The following is an 18,773-nucleotide window of genomic DNA, read 5'->3' as shown; positions in this document are numbered from 1 at the left end:
TTCTGTTAGGTCCATACCATTTCTGTCCTTTATTGAGCCCATCTTTGCATGAAATGTTCCCTTGGTATCCCTAATTTTCTTGAAGAGATCTCTAGTCTTTCCCATTCTTTGTTTTCCTCTATTTCTTTGCATTGATCGCTGAAGAAGGCTTTCTTATCTCCCCTTGCTATTCTTTGGAACTCTGCATTCAGATGCTTGTATCTTTCCTTTTCTCCTTTGTTTTTCGCCTCTCTTCTTTTCACAGCTATTTGTAAGGCCTCCCCAGACAGCCATTTTGCTTTTTTGCATTTCTTTTCTATGGGGATGGTCTTGATCCCTGTCTCCTGTACAATGTCATGAACCTCATTCCATAGTTCATTAGGCATTCTATCTATCAGATCTAGGCCCTTAAATCTATTCCTCACTTCCACTGTATAATCATAAGGGATTTGATTTAGGTCATAACTGAATGGTCTAGCGGTTTTCCCTACTTTCTTCAATTTGAGTCTGAATTTGGCAATAAGGAGTTCATGATCTGAGCCACAGTCAGCTCCTGGTCTTGTTTTTGTTGACTGTATAGAGCTTCTCCATCTTTTGCTGCAAAGAATATAATCAATCTGATTTCGGTGTTGTTGACCATCAGGTGATGTCCATGTGTAGAGTCTTGTGTTGTTGGAAGAGGATGTTTGCTATGACCAGTGCATTTTCTTGGCAAAACTCTATTAGTCTTTGCCCTGCTTCATTCTGCATTCCAAGGCCAAATTTGCCTGTACTCCAGGTGTTTCTTGACTTCCTACTTTTGCATTCCAGTCCCCTGTAATGAAAAGGACATTATAGATATGCAGATGACACCACCCTTATGGCAGAAAAGGACATTATAGATATGCAGATGACACCACCCTTATGGCAGAAAGTGAAGAGGAACTAAGAAGCCTCTTGATGAAAGTGAAAGAGAGTGAAAAAGTTGGCTTAAAGCTCAACATTCAGAAAACGAAGCATGGCATCCGGTCCCATCACTTCATGGCAAATAGATGGGGAAACAGTAGAAACAGCATCAGACTTTATTTTTTTTGGGCTCCAAAATCACTGCAGATGGTGACTGCAGCCATGAAATTAAAAGACACTTACTCCTTGGAAGAAAAGTTATGAGCAACCTAGATAGCATATTCAAAAGCAGAGACATTACTTTGCTGACTAAGGTCCGTCTAGTCAAGGCTATGGTTTTTCCTGTGGTCATGTATGGATGTGAGAGTTGGACTGTGAAGAAGGCTGAGCACCGAAGAATTGACGCTTTTGAACTGTGGTGTTGGAGAAGACTCTTGAGGGTCCCTTGGACTGCAAGGAGATCCAACCAGTCCATTCTGAAGGAGATCAACCCTGGGATTTCTTTGGAAGGAACGATGCTAAAGCTGAAACTCCAGTACTTTGGCCACCTCATGAGAAGAGTTGACTCACTGGAAAAGACTCTGATGCTGGGAGGGATTGGTGGCAGGAGGAGAAGGTGACAACAGAGGATGAGATGGCTGGATGGCATCATGGGCTTGATGGATGTGAGTCTGAGTGAACTCCGGGAGATGGTGATGAACAGGGAGGCCTGGCGTGCTGCGATTCACAGGGTCGCAAAGAGTTGGACATGACTGAGCGACTGAACTGAACTGAATGGGCTGTAGTCCACCAGGCTCCTCTGTCCATGGAGAGGCAAGAATACTTGACTGGGTAGCCATTCCCTTCTCCAGGGGATCTTTTCAACCCACGGATCAAACCCAGGTCTCCTGCACTGCAGGCAGACTCTACCGTTTGAGCCACCAGGGAAGCCCTTTTGACTAAAGTAATGGCTAAAAAAGATAAAAAACAATTATAGGTCTTCAAAGATGGATAATGCAGAGTAAATGGCATGATAGAGTTTGTGGTTTTCCTGTTCTCTTAACCAAAAATGAGAGGAAACACCTCAAGCAGAGGCATTTTATATAATAGATTCTGCAGGGACCAAAAGATGTATGATACTTGGAGAACCAAATAAATCCTTCCCTAACAAATGAGAAAGCATTTTCTTTCAAGGTTGACTGGCAAAATTTAGGTAGTAGATTAAATCAAAAGATACCATCACCTGAAAATCTATAAACATTTCACATAAGGTTAAGAAATAAACAAACAGATATAATCATGCTGGCAACTTAAGAATATTCCTGTATAATCTGCTCTTCCAGACTTATCTTCAAATCAAACAGCCAAGAAGACACCTTGAAACAGACTTTCATAGAGCAATGAGGTAAATTCAAACTTTAAACACGGAAATTCAAGGAGAGGTTAAAAAATCTGTCATTTCCTTTTTAAAGATTTTTATTGGAGTATAGTTGATTTAAAATATTGTGTTAGTTTCAGGTGTACAGTGAAGTCAATCAGTTATACATATACATACATATCCACTCTTTTTAAGATTCTTTTGTGTCCTCATTTCTGTCTCCTCTACAATAAAATATAAATTTGCTTTTGGTGGCTTTAAGATGATCCTAAATCCTTCAGTTATTTTAAACTTAACTACTTAAAGCCCTTTGAAGTAAAAAGTTTTCAAAAGCTGCCACAAGAAAAACCATAGCCAAGACAGCTCTTCAGATCAATGAAGTAATCAGTGGAACGCGCAAGCTTACTTGACCAGGAATAGGGTATAACTTAAAATAGGGGTGAGTGACAGTCAGGACAGAATATTTCTCATAAATATATTTATAAACATATATAATTCTAGAATTCTGCATATCTAAAATGTAATAATTTCAATAATATAATTCTACTGCACAAGAGACATTCAAATTATATTATGGTTTAGACATAACACTCATTATTTTCCAAATCAGTTGTTACGGTCAACTCCAGGACTTTGAGATAAGATTACCTTTTGAGGGTGAACTGACATGTGGTGGATGATTTTGATTTGCTGTGAAATTCAGGAATCAAGTAAGACAAGTACATTTTTTGGGGGGGTTGACTATTGGCTATCTGCAACACAGATATACCATTAGATTCTGAGTTTGATGCCTACAGTAACTAGGTGGCTGAGGAAATTCAGGAATTCTCTTCCTCCATCTATCTTTAATAGCTAATATCCCAAGTTCTTCAGGATTTTATCATGGAAAAACCCTCCTCTCCTTTATCTCCTTGGAAATTGCATGTTTCTAGGACTTACCTTCTAATTATACAATAACTGGTCCTGAAGGCCCTATTTTCAGCCCAAATTGACATTTCTTAGCTTTAAACTGGACTTCTAAATATCAACTTATAATCAACATCATAAATTCACCACAGTGGTGGTTTACATTTGCTTTTAGAAATGAGTCATCCGATCCCAAAGTTGGCTGTATTTACAATGAAGCAAAATGACCTGTGTTTCCAAGTCTATTGTGATTTTTTTATTAAGACAACTCCAAATATGAGACTGATTTTGCCTTTAAATGGGCTAGTATACAGTATCAAGAAAAGAACACAAACATATTACCATAAATTGGGAATACTTCTGTTTCTTATTCTAAGCTGCTAAAGATAGTAAGTGGACAATAGATCAAAATAAATCCTTATTCCAAAAAATTAAGTCCACCTCTATCTTAATATTTTGCAAATGGCAGGCATTCAATAAACGTCTATTAAGTGAATGAATCAATCTGTAGTCAAGTTACATCTCTGCAATCTGCAGTAGGGAGAAAACGGAGCCACATGAGAAACAGAGGATGGGGAGCATTTGAAATCGGAAGGCTTTCTTAGCCCAGTTTACAAAGATCTGCATAGGCCTCTCCTGGGTTTCCGTAAGAAATGTGAGCATATAAGTAGGGCTTTATCAGTTAAACCCATCAGTTACACTGAAGTTGAAAACATCTCCTAGAGATGGGTTTGACAGCAGTATGGCAAAAAACCACAAAACCTTTAATACCTGCATCCCCTGCTTCTTGAAAGTTGACTTTACATCACTTTGCTTTTATGAAGACCTACATAAGTACCTGTTTTCACGAACAAAAAAAATTCAAAGAGGATTTGCTTTTATGAAAAAAGGCATTTGTTTTCCTGAGAACCAGTACAGAGGGAGTGGGTGTCCCAGGCAGTGAGCGGGGCACCATCCAGCTCCTTCCCAGGGAACTACACTCAGCATCTCATCATCCAGCCATTATGGCTTTGAACTGTGTTTGTGACCATCTGTGCTTCATCCTGATTTATTATGTGCATCTGTTAGCAAGATGTGTCCTAAGGTAACTGCTTCACTTTACTCCAGCTTTCTAAAAGGTTTCACACGAGTACTCTACTTTCTGATATCAGGGGACCCTTGTATCCAACTCTCCCACAGCACCCTCATTTTCTTCTCTTAGAAATATTGATAATAAGATGTTTTCCCCCTAAAGTTAATACATAGTAATGAGAAAGGTCCAACAAACTGCAATGGGCTGGGAGAAAAGTCCTTAGACTAGAATAGAATAAAAAGAATTTGATGATGCAGGGGCATAACTATGACCAGCAATTTATGGTGACTATGGTGATATGTGGGCTTCCCAGGTGACAGTGGTGGTAAAGAACCCGCTTGCCAATGCAGGAGACATGAGAGATGCGGGTTCTGTCCCTGGGTTGGGACGATCCTCTGGAGGAGGGCATGGCAACCCTCTCCAGTATTCTTGCCTGGAGAATCCCACGGACAGAGGAGCCCGGCAGGCTACAGCTCATAGGGTCACAAAGAGTTGGATATGACTGAAGCGACTTAGCACACACACACCTGATACGCTCCAGGATTACGAGCTTTTAAAAACTTCTTTCTCCCTATGCTAAATGGTCTCAAGTGGCTAATTTTTTTGAGCTATGAAGTCCACTTCTAATTTTGTCTTCTCCCTCACTGGGAGGCTATCAACCTTTGCTGCCAGTGTGCCTCTCCCTTTCTAACCTGCTGTTGGCTGAGAAACCAGATAACCAGGTTATCAGAGAACCCAGAAGGTGTCTGCTTGAGACTGAACCCTAGGACCTGTTTTTTGACCCTTGGCTCACTCTTCAAGCACCTCTTTTTTCACCCCTGCAGCACTAGGGCTTTAGCTGGCTGGGTTCTCTTCCTTTGACACTGTTGCCAAGTGGTTTTCTCAACCCGGTGCTCTTTTCTCTAGGCTGGCTATGAATATGTTCTGTCTTTAATCTTTATTGTCTCCTCTGAAAAGCATAGGTCTGTCTCTTGTGAGAAGTTTACTATGAATCACTATAGAGAAATACAGCGGAAACAAGGAGAAAATGGTTCAGGAAATCTTATAAAATCTCTTGTGGTTTTGCTATTTAATCAGTGTTTACTGACTACTCTACTTGGATACCCCCAGCAGACTACATGCTCAATTCTTTCCTGACTATACTACAAGCTCCTTGAATGAAGCTATTTTACTTTTGTATGCCCCAAACCAAACTGACACACAGTATTCTTGCAGTACATGCCCAACTATAACTTAATGATTAAAAATGTCAACACACTGAATTAAAGATGTAATTGAATGAACAAAATTGATTATTGGTACATTTCAATCCAACATCAACTAAATGAATTGCTTGGGAAAGCAAAACCAAGCTAAGATTCAATATTTGAAAGAAAACACTATATTTGCTTTATGAAAAACTCTGTATAAAAGTTTGCTGGTAAACGGATGATTTATCATCTTCATAGCAATAACACAGTACCCACTTTCCTTGTAATAACTAAAAAGAATGAGTTGTCAGTTTTGTCAGAAAGGTAAACCTGAACCTTTGACTCATTGCTTAGTTTTATCATGTTTTCCACAAATAGCATTTTCAGCTGTTTATGAACACATTTAAAATAAGTTCTGTATCAAACAAGAAATACTGAGTATCTTCTTTAAAAACTTAGCTACTAATATAAGTCTCATTTGTAATCTTTCAATTTTGTGACTAAAAATAAAACAAAGTCACACTCAGTGCTTTAGCCTGCTGCTAAGTCACTTCAGTCATGTTCGACTCTGTGCAACCCCATAGACGGCAGCCCACCAGGCTCCCCCATCGCTGGGATTCTCCAGGCAAGAACACTGGAGTGGGTTGCCATTTCCTTCTCCAATGCATGAAAGTGAAAAGTGAAAGTGAAGTCACTCAGTTGTGTCCGACTCTTCGCAACCCCATGGACTGCAGCCTACCAGGCTCCTCCATCCATGGGATTTTCCAGGCAAGAGTACTGGAGTGGGGTACCATTGTAGCTAAAAAGAGGAGAATGGTTGAAAGGAAATTTTATTTTTTTTAGGTTGTTAAATTATGTGCTTTAGGAACAGTAAGTAGTGCCATCTCAGAGACACTGTAGTTGGTTTCCAGTCTCCTCTTCCTTTCCTTTAGACAGAGACTGTTCTTTCTTAACCAACAAGCTTCCCTTTGTTTTGATTTATATCACTAGCTGAATAACCCCAAAGCACCACACAACATGATGTGGCGTGAAATGGAAGACCTGAAATGGAAGACTATGAGTGAAAGCAATTAAGAGCTGAAGGCAGCGTTTTGGCACTCAGAACCCAAACATGTACTTACTTTCCACAAGTGATGGATTTTTGAGAAATCCATTTTCGAAGCTTACATACATTTTGATTGTAAAGAAGAAGTTAAGTTCTGAAAAGATCACAGTACCTTGTGGGGAGAGGCTGTTGCAGGTTCTTCAGCTACAGACATCACACCATAAACATGCCCTCTGTTATCCTGTTAAATAACAATTCCATATCATATCTTTCTCAGTCCTCTGAACCCCCATCTGTGCTCCATCTCTCTCTCACTCCTCCCACCAATAAACCCACATAACCTGTAGTAGCTGTCTCTCCAAACTCTGAGAATTTAGTATAAGCACAATGCCAATCATACATTTACACACTTGTTGATGGCAGTGCAAATTAGCAATCCTCTAAGAAGAGGAACTGCGTGGCTGGAAGACAAAAGGGGGAAAGAAACTTATTTTTCATCATTTCCTTCATTTCAACCCGTTAAAAAATAATGAAACGTATATTACAAGTTTCTCCTCCTGCCTAAACTGTTCTACTGGTTATCCCTATACTCCATTAGCTTCACCTTCTTCCATGGCCTACTATCATGCCCCAAGTCTTCCATTTCATTAAAAACAGATAAAATAAAAATTTGAAAATCTCCCTTCCCCAAGACTCTGAGGTCCTTTCTAGCTGCTGCCCTCTGTCCTCAGCCAAGTTTCTTTACAGAGTATTCACTCTCATGTTCTTCCCCTCATCTCTCATTGTTACCTCAACCCCACTACAATCTGATCTTTCCTGAAACCAGTTTCCCTTCAGTTGCCAATAGTCTCTGCTAACCAATCTAATCCACCTTCTTAGGTATTATCTTGGATTACCTCTGATTCAATATTACTGACCACTCCCTCCCTGAACTTTCCTCCTGTGGCTCTCCTGGAGCCTACAATTTTACAATGAATGCTCTTTCTCAAATGCCTCCACTGGATCACCGAGCTCCCTTCTTTTGATCCTTAAATGTTGGTATTCCCCAGAGTTCCAGTTTTGACCACGTTCTCATTTTTTTTTTTTCCATGTATCTTTGTACAAACCATTCACCACCACAGATTAAACCATCTCTTTCATGTTAATAACTCCCAAACAGGCTCTTCAGACCAGACTTCTTCCTGAGTGCCACTCACATTTCTCACAGCTGATCCTGATCCATGAAGTGACCCACGGAACCAGATACCTCCTTTCTCTAACCTTGCTGCATTCAATCCATTATCAATCCCTGTGTAGTATAATACCTATATACACACACACACACACACATATATATCTCAAGTGCACTCACTTCTCTTCATCCTCTCTTCCACCATCCTAATTCAAGCTATCATCATCTCTTAGAATATGAAAAACCTAACAGACTCTATTCTTAATCTCCTCTGTATTCTCCAAAAGACAAAAGAATAAAGCTTTAAAAATTAAACTCCTTTAAAAAAAATTCAAGGATGTCCATAATATACAGAATAAAATTCACGCTTCAGATGTCCAAGGCCCAGCCCCTCCTGGCCCCTGACTACTACTCTTCCCTCATCTTGCACCACTCTCCTCCTTGCTCTTACTCAGCCACAGGCCTTCTGTCATTTCCTTCCACTTCCTCATCACACTGTCTCCTGTCTTGGGCCTTTGCAACTGTTCACGGTACCCAGAATACTCTTCCCTCTTCTATGTTAACTGCTTTTACCAGTTCACCTGATCTGAAGTAGACTCCCCTGCCACCTTTATTTTCTAACTTTGCATTTAATGTTTCTTTCACAACATGTATTCCAATTTACATCCTGGAAGTCCTCTTCCAGACAGGAAGGAGAAAGGTGCTATCTTCTCCTTTTCCTCTCACTTGCTGACCAGGATGGATATATAATAGCAGGAGCTCAAGCAACTCAATAAATATTTGTTGTTGAAATGAACTATTAACTGAACCTGGTGGGTGAATTCTTTCACCACTAACTTGCATAACTATCAACTTCATTGTTATACAACATAGTGTAACACTCTTAAATTAGACTCTATTTTATCTGAACTATTCCTTCATTCTTCATGACTTGTCAGGAAGCTTTCTAAAGAAAAAGAACTCGCAGTTTGGCAAGCTGACAGAGATATATGGATAAGCTTCAAAGACCTCAGTGATCTTTACAGCATGAATTAGTTCCACTTCTATACCACAGGTAGACTTTGTATGCTCATTTTCTAGCATGAAGAAGCCATAATACAGAGTGTAATTAATCAGAATGTCCCCAAGGTTATGTGAGTCAGTAATAAAGCTACAATAAAGTCAGAACATTACATATTAAGAAGCCAGTTATAAAAGAAATTTTAATAAAAGGATCACTATTAACAACTGGTCAACAAGCTGCTTATTGGACTGCTTTCAATAAATGCTTCTTGAATTAAACTACAAGTACTAAAAAGAGATAAAAAGTAATATACAACAGTCTCCGTCTTAAAGGGAAGATAAAGATCTAAGAACTCTAATGGGAAGAGTTCTAATGAGCTCCATGATCTAGATTAGATCTAAGATTTGATGATCTAAGAAATCTGAGAATATAAAATAATACCACCAGATAAGAACTAAGTATTTAATGAGTATTGGAACAGAACTGTTGTATAAATAGTGAGTGGGGCGAGTTCTTTTCTAGCTGAAGTGCCTGGCTTCACACAGGAGTAACATTTAGTACAGGGCTACTCAAGGAACACAGGGTTCCTCAAGGATGGAAAGATTTCAGTACCGAGAATGGGGGTATCTGGTAGGCAAAGGTTAAAGAAAAGGAGGCCCCAAAGCAAACAGCAGACAGAGCCAATTTGGCAGCAGTGTGAAGACCAACTGAAGTGGGAATGATTATGAAGAAGGTACTTGGAGTTTTAAATTAGACTAGTTCAGATTAGGAAGTGTGAACTTGATCCCTCAGGGAACAAGTTTCTTTCTTTTTTCTTTTTTTTCTATTAAAACTTTTTTTTTTCCCCTACCATGAAACAATATTGTTTGGTCAGTTGGTCACATTTGTGTTCTCTTTTTTTAAACTTATTTTTTATTGACATACAGTTGAATTACAATGTTAATTACTGCTATACAGCAAAGTGACTCAATCATACATATATGTATATTCTTTTTCATATTCTTTTCTGCTATGGTTTATCACAGGATACTGAATATAATTCCCTATTCTATACAGTAGGACCTTTGCTGTTTATCCATTCTATATATATATCAGTTTGCATCTGTTAATTCCAAACTCCCAATCCAAACCTCCCTCCACCTTGGCAACTAGCAGTCTATTCTCTATGTCCTTGATTCTATTTGTTTCATAGATAGTTTCATTTGTGTTGAATCCAGATATAAGTGATATCATATGGTATTTGTCTTTCTGACTTAATAGGACAATCTCTAGTTTCATCATGTTGCTGCAAATAGTATTATTTCATTATTTTTTATGGCTGAGTAGTATTCCACTGCATGTATATATCATATCTTCTTTACTCATTCACCTGTCAATAGACATGGTTGTTTCCACGCCTTGGCTATTGTGAATAGTGCTGCTATGAACACATGGGTGCTTTTATCTTTTTGAATTATAGCTTTGTCCAGATGTATGCCCAGAAGTAAGATTGCTGGATCATATTATAATTCTATTTTTAGTTTTCTGAGGAATTTCCATACTGCTTTCCAGAGTGATTGCACCAATTTATATTCCCACCAACAATGCAGGAGGCGGAGCAAGTTTCTAAGTGGAAAATGACATTTGAAAAATAAATTTGGAGTCAGAATATAGGATAAATTTCAGGAATGGAGAGATTAAAGACAGAAAATTAAGAAATTTTATTATTATGCCTGAGTTATTGTAATAAAGGCATAAACTATGTATATAGAAGCAGTAAGAAGGATGTGTGCAATTTGTGAAATGGTAAAATAGGACTTAACTGTTAAGTAGGGATTAGATGAACTTTATCCTCTCCTAAAAGATTATTACTTCTAATATACACCTCAATCATTTGGTTTAAAAACTTATACAATTTTCCTTGCCCCTCACTCCGTAAGAGTTCTCTTTCTCAGACATTTGCTATTTTCTGTCTCCCATCCCCCAAACTGGCCTCTCCAACCACATAATATATTCCAGCCAAAACAAAGGACTGTATTTACTAGTTCCCTAGACACACCAGGAAATTCCCAAACCAATGACTTTGTTCATGCTATGTCTTCTTTAACGTCCTCTCCCCATTCTATGTATCCAAAGTCTAGACATTATTCACATCTGAGGTCAATGCTACTTTTCCTATCTAGCTCTCCCAGAAGCCCCAACTCAGAGCAAGCATTGCCTCCCAATACTCTTCATTTTCCTCTAAAACACCTTTTTCAAAAACCTTACACTTGTTCCTTATTTCTTCTGACAAACTGTACTCTCCATGGCAAACATACCCAATTTATTTCCTCCTCCTTTCATACGTAACTGAAGATCTTAATAAATAATACATGGCAACAGTAATGATCTTGATAAATAATATATGGCAATTATATATGGCTAAAAGCACAGACTCTGAAGACAGCCTGTTTGAGTTTGAATCTTAACACTGCCATTTATTAGCTATGTGACCATGGGTAAGTTACTTAGTCTCTTTGTGTTTCAATATCTTTATGCATAATGTAGAGATAATAACAGTAGATCCTGGAGAAGGAAATGCCAACCTACTCCAGCATTCTTGCCTGGGAAATCCCATGGACAAGAAGTCTGGTGGGTTATAGTCCATAGGGTCGCAAGGGTCGGACACGACTTAGCGCCTAAACCACCATAGCAAGAGTAGATATTTCATAAAGCTGTCAGAGGACTTGGCTTAGAATAGAATAAGTACTATAAAAGTGTCTATTAAATACAGTGGAAAAATACTAAATATTCTGTGATAGGTGAGTGAAGCTTTATTTACAGAAAGCAAAATGTCAAAAGCAAAGCCAGTCTCTAGGTACAAAATAGGTATATAGATTCTTCTTAAATCTTATGTATGCCCTAAGGGTTAGCTGTGCCCTTTTAAATCTTCCTCATGTTAACAATGGTCTTGTTATGTCAAACAACTTAGTTTGACATTTCAATATTCTGAGAAAATATTTAGTTCAGCTTCCTGTGACAATAAGACACCCAATTGATCTTCTTGCCTCCAGTCTTACCCTCTTTAATCCATCCTTCCATGGCTCACAGAGTATCTTTCTAACATGTAGACTTAATGTTTTCCCATGGCTGCAAATCCCCTCCATTCTACCTCCCTTAGGATAAAGTTTAAAACCCTTAGAGTCTCATACACATTCATCCAAAATGGCCCCTGCCTCGTCTTCAGAATCATCTCTCAACACTTTTTACCATGAAATCTAATCACCTGGCCACACCTCAAAGACCTTTTGTATATCATTCCTTTGCTAGAACATCTCTCCATTCATTTGCTAGGACCACCATAACAAAATACCGATGAATAAAGAATCCGCCTGCAAAGCAGGAGACGTGAGTTTAATCCCTGCATCAGGCAGATTCCTTGGTGGAGGAAATGGCAACCCACTCTAGTATTCTTGCCTGAAAAATCCCATGACAGAGGGGCCTGGCGGGCGATATAGTCCACAGGGTCACAAAGAGTCAGACATGACTCAGCAACTAAGCACAAGCACAGGCTAGGTAGCTTAAACAACAGAAGTTTATTTGCTCACAGTTCTGGAGGCTAGAAGTCCAAGATCAAAGTATCAGCAAGACTGGCTTCTCCCGAGGCTTGCATATGGCTGCCTTCTCAAAGTGTCCTCACGTGGTCTCTTTTCTATGTGCACATGTTCTCAATGTCTCTTTTGTGTCCAAAGTTCCTCTTTTATAAAGATACTGGTCAGAATGAATTATACCCTAAAGGTCTCATTTTAACGTAGTTACCTCTTCAAAGGCCCTCTCTCTAAATATAGTCATATTCTGAGGTTATGGGGGCTAGGGCTTCAATTTACAAATTTTGGAGAAACACAACTGAGCCCACAATAAAGCCTTCTTCTTTTCTTTAGTCAGGCTAATTCCTATTTATTTTTCCAAGATTGGCCCAAGTCTTCCTATCCAGGCAGATTTCATTGCCCTATCTCTGTGTTCCCACAGTACTTCTGTGTGCTGCTCACTCATAAACACACTATCCCAATTGTGTCTTTCCTTCTTCAGATTGTATTCTTTAAGAGCAGAGAATAAATCTCTAGCACTTAGCACAGTATCTGTCCCATTGAAGAGATTTACTAAAGATTTGATTATTTAGGGAACATAGAAGAAAGAATATGAGCTTTGAATAAAGCAGGCATGAGTTCAAATCCTGGTTCTAATATGCACCTATGATTTTAAACAAGTCACTAAATGTTGATCTTCCATTCTACATAAGGTAGTTATAGAGATAAATGACTTAATTATAATAAAAGCATCCATTTTTAGGGTTGGTAGATAGTGAGTGAGTGAAGTTGCTCAGTCATGTCCAGCTCTTTGCAACTCCATGGACTGTAGCCTACCAGGCTCTTCTGTCCATGGGATTTTCCAGACAAGAATACTGGAGTGGGTTGCCATTTCCTTCTCCAGGAGATCTTCCTGACCCAGGGATTGAACCAGGTCTCCCGCATTGTGGGCAGACGCTTTACTGTCTGAGCCACCAGGGAAGCTGGTGGTACATAGTAGGTGCTCACTAAACATCAGAGTACAGATTCTGGGATTGCCTGGGTTTGAGACCTAATTTCCCCACTTAGTAGCTGAATGACCTCGGGTATGTTAACTTCCCCTCTGCTTCAGTTGCTTATCTAAATAAACATTTCTCACTGCTAATGTGGGGATGTTTGCTATTATATGATCACTTAAAATCTGAAAAAAATATGGCTGGATATCATGAGTAATTTAGTTCCTTCAATTATAAAGTTATTTTAAATGTGAATATTACTTAAATGCCTCAGACTTCTTACCAACCACACAAGATAGTAACTAAACAGGTTCAAAAACTGGTATGGATGATATAAGTAAAGATCAAAATAAACATGAAATAATAAATTTTCATGTGTCTCATTCCTTATTTTGGTGTTTAAACATCTTGGGTATTGAAGTAAAAATCTTAAACAAGTTTTTCTATTCTCTGTGACTATGGATGTTAATCATTTGTAATAGAGAATACTACTTCCTGGCTCAAATTTTCAATTTCAGAACCACTAAACCTTTGAACTAGAAAGGCCAATCCTATCAAGGCTTACCTAAGTAAACAGGTGGATTTGTAATGGGCTCTTAGGGTCTTAATGAAAAGCTCTGTGAAGGACAGGCATTGCAAGCAGAGAGAACATCTGGTTCAAAAGTACTAAAGCAGGGTTCATGAATTATTCTTGATATTCAAGGTATGTAGTAGGAACTAGTATTAGAAAATAATGCTGGAAAATGCTTTTTAATCATCCAACCTTTAAGGTCAGCAATTTCTGAAGTAGGTAAAAGTTATCTGACCTATAACTTTGAAGTAAGGCAGATCTAGGTATGAATCTCCATTTGTTACATAAGCACAGTTTTAGAGGCTTAGATTATGCAAGGGGGTTATTATAGTGGTTAACTGATCAAATGCACATAGAGCTCATAACTGAGATGCCTGGCTGACTGGGAGGTACCTAGCCACACAGTGAACCCAGGGACTGTAACCTGCCAGGCTCCTCTGTTCATGGAACTCTCTAGGCAAGAATACTGGAGTGAGTATCCATTCCCTTCTTCAGGGGAATTCTTCCTGATCCAGGAATCAAACCCAGGTCTCCTGCATTGCAGGCAGATTCTTTGCCATCTGAGCCACCAGGGAAGCCCCATTAGTGATTAATTGATCAAATGTACGGAGAGCTTATAACTGATATGCCTGGCTGATTGAGAGTAATCAAATGTTTGTCTTTCTCACACCTGTAATCATATGAATGAACACCTGCAAAATAACTTAAAACCATCTTTCACATAGTATGTATTTGCTGAGTATCTGAGGCTTACTGAAAATGACTTAATTTTAAAAACAGAAAGCTGGCCAGTGCTTCCCCCAGCCACCCAGGCAGCCTTCCAGCTAGAGCCCAGGCCTCCACATCTCCTCCAGAAATTGAGTCCTGATTATCCTGCTCACTCTGCTGCAAGAAATCCAGACTTTCAGGGAGAGGAGGGAACATCAAACAGAAAGTCTGCAAGGACATATTCTCATCAGGAAAAACTCTCCCCAAACTGCAGAGCCTCAGGTCAGGGGGTAGGGGGTGTGGGATGGCAGAGGCTCCTCTGGTCAGCTTGGTGAGGTGAAGAAGGTAGGTGGGACTTCCAAGTTTTGGAAACACCTTGGAATCTTCCCCAAGTAGCTGTCAACAGGTCTCCGCTTCACACAGACTGCTGCTGCTGCTGCTGCTGCTAAGTCGCTTCAGTTGTGTCCGACTCTGTGCGATCCCATAGATGGCAGCCCACCAAGCTCCCCTGTCCCTGGGATTCTCCAGGCAAGAACACTGGAGTGGGTTGCCATTTCTTTCTTCAATGCGTGAAAATGAAGTTGCTCAGTTGTGTCTGACTCTTAGCGACCCCATGGACTGCAGCCTACCAGGCTCCTCTGTCCATGGGATTTTCCAGCCAAGGGTACTGGGTGCCACGGCCTTCTCTGTCACATAGACAGAAGTCAACAAAAAAAGAAATCTGCCTGATTAGAAGATAAAACAACAGAAAGCTGGGATAACGGCTGAGATAAACAAGTGTCTTCATCCCTGGCCTTTCTCCTCACCAGTGTCTTTCACAATTTCTTCCCAAGTATCACCACACCAAACAGTAACATGCTATTTGGAGATCACTGTAGCTCAGACTTCCAATTCTATAGCAAAGATTAGAAGGCCAGGGGAAAAAAATCACTGAAATAGATAAACAAAACTGGAAGAATTCATTTCCTTTTTTACCCTATAGTCCATTATCACTTGATGAATTTCCAGTGAAAAGTTAGTTTTCGCCGCAGAAACTGCAGGCTTAAATAAATGGTCCTTGGGCAAGTAACTGAGTTCACGACAATTATAATGACCTAGAAATCTTTTAAGTGTTTAGGAGACTACCTTTACTCTGGTACTAAAAGGACGTAGTCTAATATCCATTACTTACGCTTCAAACTGAAGGCAAGCGTCTTTCTTTTAAAAGACGTGCGGTGTCCGGCTCAAAATTAATTGCAAGAAAAGCCCAATTCAACAGAAAGAGCTCTTTTCCACACCCTCTCGTCTCGCTCACATCACAGATGGCAACCAAGGTTTGAGATTTAACATCCAGACACTAAAGCGGCTCATCGCTCAACGATAGGGCACCAGGTGGGTGCTGTCCGGCACAGGATGGGATGCTGCCAATCCTGAGAGGTGCAGCTGGTGTGAATCCCGAGGCCAGAGCCTAATGCCCATCACTTAGCACTTACACTTGGAAAACCACCCGCTTCCCATCGCGGGGCTGAGACAAGGGGAGGACCCAGTCCTCCGATACCCCAATTCCGGGGTCCGCGCGTGACCTCCGAGAACCAGGAGGAGCGCGGGTAGGGGAAGCTCCTCCGCCTTCAAAGGAAGGTGGAAAGGACAAGTTCGGGTCGTAAACGGAAAGGTTACTCACAGGAATGACCCGGCGTCCTCCGTCCAACGCCCAAGCTCCCTCAGGGAAAAGTCTCCAATGAAGCGGCAGCTGGAGAGCAGCAGCCTGGGCGGCCGCCGCTGCCAAAAACTACCTGGGCGTGGCAGGGACGGGCGGGCAACTTCACAACATCATCATTCAGCGACTTCGGTTTTGCAGCGACGCCAGGTCAATGACAGCCCCCCCACAATCGGGGAAGAGAGGAGGAAACCCATTCTCCCAGCAGCCTGCACGGCGCCAGCGCACGACCTGCTGGGAATTGTAGTTTAATCTCGGCCACGCCCCTTAACTCGAAGGCCACGCCCCTCCCTGCTAGCCCTGAAGCGGGAGGCGGGAGGCGGGAGGCGGGGCAGCGACCCTGGGGCCGGGGTGGGGCGAGTCCAGTCCCGGCGGGCTGCGGGGGTTTGGGGCAGAGTTCCAGGCCCACAACCCCAGTCCGGGTCGCACCGCCCCCTTGGCTCCGCGGCCCGCGCTGGGAGCGGGCCTTGCGCTCTCGTTCTCCCCCTGTGCGGGCCGGGCGCCCAGGCCCCGCACCGCTGGCCGCCTGAGGAGAACCGCTGGCCGTGGTCGCCGCCAGGGTAATGAGGGGAGGCCGGGCAGGGAGGGGAAGGGCTAGGGGCCGGTCGCGAAATGAGGGAGCGCGGCTTAGTCCGCGCGCGCCTCGGGAAGCTCGAGGCTAGAACTCGCCGTCATACCTCCAGCCGAAGCCCGGGCGGCTGGCGGAGCCGTGGCGGGGGTCCGGCTCCGCCTGAAGAGCGGCCCCTGCGCCCCGCGCAGCTCCGGTTCTGTCCTGCGTCCCGGGCCGCGCGGCGGAGAGCACCTGCGTGTGGGTAGGCTGCGCCTGCTGGGTCGGCGGCGCCAGGTGCGCGGGTCGGCCGCCCGCGGTGCTCTCCCGGTTCCCAGCACCCCCAGCCCTGCTCTCACCTTTGGCCACACTCACCCACGCGTGGCATTTCCAAACCCGAGACGCCCTCCGGCCCCGCTCCGTGTGCCACTTTCTGCGAGTTCGCTACAAAGTCCCCCAAAGCAGGACTCGCAAGGAAGCTTTTATATAATTGAATGCAAGCTGTGTTTTCTCCTCGTTAGTTAAGTTCAGGATTGTGTTTTTCCCTCGTGGATTTGTTGTGTCAAGCACCTTTCCCCTCAAAACGCGACTGGAATTTGTGACAGCGCGTACCTAGCAAAAGCCTGGCCCACAGTAGGCGCTTAGTAAATATTTTTTGAAAGCTTGAGTCACGATGCTAAGTTTGGAAAATTCTACCGAGTTGTGCGTCGCTATAGTTAAGATTTTATGGGTTCCCAACGTCGCTTTGAAAAGTACAGTAATTTTAAGGCTCCACAAAGAGTTGCTACTGCTAAGTCACTTCAGTCGTGTCCGACTCTGTACGACCCCATAGACGGCAGCCCACCAGGCTCCCCCGTCCCTGGGATTCTTCAGGCAAGAACACTGGAGTGGGTTGCCATTTCCTTCTCCAATGCAGGAAAGTGAAAAGTGAAAGTGAAGTCCCTCAGTCGTGTCCGACTCTGTACGACCCCATAGACGGCAGCCCACCAGGCTCCTTAGTCCATGGGATTTTCCAGGCAAGAGTACTGGAGTGGAAATCGGGCTTTTTTACATTCCCTGTAACAAGGGCCTCTGTTGGATGCTTAAATTAACTCAAAACTCAAGTTCTGTAATTTGCACATTCTGATTGTTCCAGAAAGTGTTAACCTTTCAGATTAAAGTTTTCAGAGGAACCATTCTTCATTCATTCTTCATTCAGATAAAGTAATTCATTTATTTGATCTGAATCACCTAGCATAAATTTATTTACAAAGCTTTTTCCTGATTAGCTTTTCAGATACAACTATGAGAGATCACAGTGATGTACGTGTGAATACATTCAGAAATACAAGTCTCAACTATGAATTTTTTTAAAAAGATATTCATACCTAGTGAAAGCATGCAGGAGAAAATTATAACAGCAAATTTGCCCCCTTCCCCCACCCCTTACTGGGGGCAACTGCTGCCTTGACCTCAAAATGTCTTATTATCTCTTAATAGTCTGTCACATCTGAAGCAAAATCCTCTGGGATTAAGCCCCGTACAGGGGCAACCCCTTTAGTACTAACAGTTTTCACAGATTGTGTGTTTCTTGTGAGTTTTCCTGAAAAATAGATAATGTAGTTGGAGAAGGCAATGGCAACCCACTCCAGTACTCTTGCCTGGAAAATCCCATGGACGGAGGAGCCTGGAAGGCTGCAGTCCATGGGGTCGCTGAGGGTCGGACACGACTGAGGGACTTCACTTTCACTTTTCACTTTCCTGCATTGGAGAAGGAAATGGCAACCCACTCCAGTGTTCTTGCCTGGAGAATCCCAGCGACGGGGAAGCCTCCTCTGGGGTCGCACAGAGTCGGACAGGACTGAAGTGACTTAGCAGCAGCAGTAGCAGATAATGTAGTTAATTTTTTTGTTTGTTTGTTTAAGAAAGAACTTATCATTATTATGTGGAAAAAGCAGGAAACAATCATGAGAACTAGGAAATTCAGTTAATCACCACATCTCTAATCTTGGCTTGTGGGAATGTATGCTGCAAGTGGTCTGGACCTTGTTTGCCTGGGTCACTAGTGAGTGTCTCCAGTGCCCAGCACAGCACCTGACCCATGACAGCCATTCATTAAACACT

The 18,773-nt window shown here is 41.9% G+C and overlaps 2 protein-coding genes across 2 annotated transcripts in view; one reads left to right on the top strand and one right to left on the bottom strand.

Moving 5' to 3' along the window:
• TRAK2 (trafficking kinesin protein 2) overlaps positions 1-16,332 on the bottom strand; it is a 77,886-nt gene extending 61,554 nt beyond the window's left edge. The window contains exon 1 of the mRNA XM_040228800.1: positions 16,088-16,332. The gene's annotated coding sequence lies outside the window, so the exon portion shown is untranslated. The remainder of the gene's footprint in view (positions 1-16,087) is intronic.
• A 96-nt stretch (positions 16,333-16,428) lies between these two features.
• Positions 16,429-18,773, top strand: part of STRADB (STE20 related adaptor beta) — a 33,604-nt gene continuing 31,259 nt past the window's right edge. Inside the window, exon 1 of the mRNA XM_040228799.1 lies at positions 16,429-16,683. The gene's annotated coding sequence lies outside the window, so the exon portion shown is untranslated. The remainder of the gene's footprint in view (positions 16,684-18,773) is intronic.

The sequence above is a fragment of the Oryx dammah genome, unplaced genomic scaffold (assembly GCF_014754425.2).
Source record: "Oryx dammah isolate SB20612 unplaced genomic scaffold, SCBI_Odam_1.1 HiC_scaffold_27, whole genome shotgun sequence".
In the NCBI taxonomy this organism is placed as follows: domain Eukaryota; kingdom Metazoa; phylum Chordata; class Mammalia; order Artiodactyla; family Bovidae; genus Oryx; species Oryx dammah.
This window is presented reverse-complemented; position numbering and strand designations above follow the sequence as displayed.